Source organism: Solanum pennellii, chromosome 11, assembly GCF_001406875.1.
Source record: "Solanum pennellii chromosome 11, SPENNV200".
Classification (NCBI taxonomy): Eukaryota; Viridiplantae; Streptophyta; class Magnoliopsida; order Solanales; family Solanaceae; genus Solanum; species Solanum pennellii.
This window is the reverse complement of record NC_028647.1, coordinates 20,757,671-20,758,566: the sequence shown is the minus strand read 5'-3', so window position 1 is coordinate 20,758,566 and position 896 is coordinate 20,757,671.

The following is an 896-nucleotide window of genomic DNA, read 5'->3' as shown; positions in this document are numbered from 1 at the left end:
TATATATATATATATATATATAAATATATATATATACATGTCTTACGTAAATGACATAAACCATAATTATCATGGATTACTTATTTATTTATTTTGAAATTTGCCTAGAAAACTTTTAGAACTTAAAATTTTTTCCAATTATGTCTTCAAACAGTGAACTTTCAACACTCATGTCTCCTTCATCCAATATCAAAATTTTACAAATAATATATAATGGGAAAGAAATAAAAAATATCTTTCCATTATTATATGACTTATTCAGTTTGTCACTCCACTCTAGGAGATAACTTGGCCGAAAGTCCGTATGTGTATAAAAAAATGAAAAACTTATTCGAAATATAATAAAATAAAAAATCCACTTATCACTTAATTTTTATGATGCAATGGTGAAAATATAATCACATATAAAAAACCTTTCTCTGATACCAATGAAGGATTTATACTTGGAGATTTATGCACAATTACACATACCTTCTTGTTGTAGGATCAATTGCTACTACCACCAATTGCCTAAGCGGTTTCTTACAAGATCACTATGGAGTCTTGTATTGTTTTCCATACAACTAAACTTTTTCTCTAACAAACTTCTTTCTTGTGTTATTTTTGTTGTATTTGGATGACCCCAAGTATCCCTTTTATATAACAAGGTTAAGGCTTGTAACTCTTATTCATTCAAGAGTTACATCAACCCTTATCCGATAACTCCCACTTCATTCATAACTCTTCTTCTTTTACTATAGGGAGTTAAGTGGAGTTGTAACTTACTTCATCAATGAATTAAGTTACTAGTTAACCCATCAATGGGTGTGTCTATTTCCAACATTGAGATTATGCAAAAATCGGCAGGACTTGTTGATGGCAAAGGCAATGTTGGGACGCGTACGTGTGACATATTG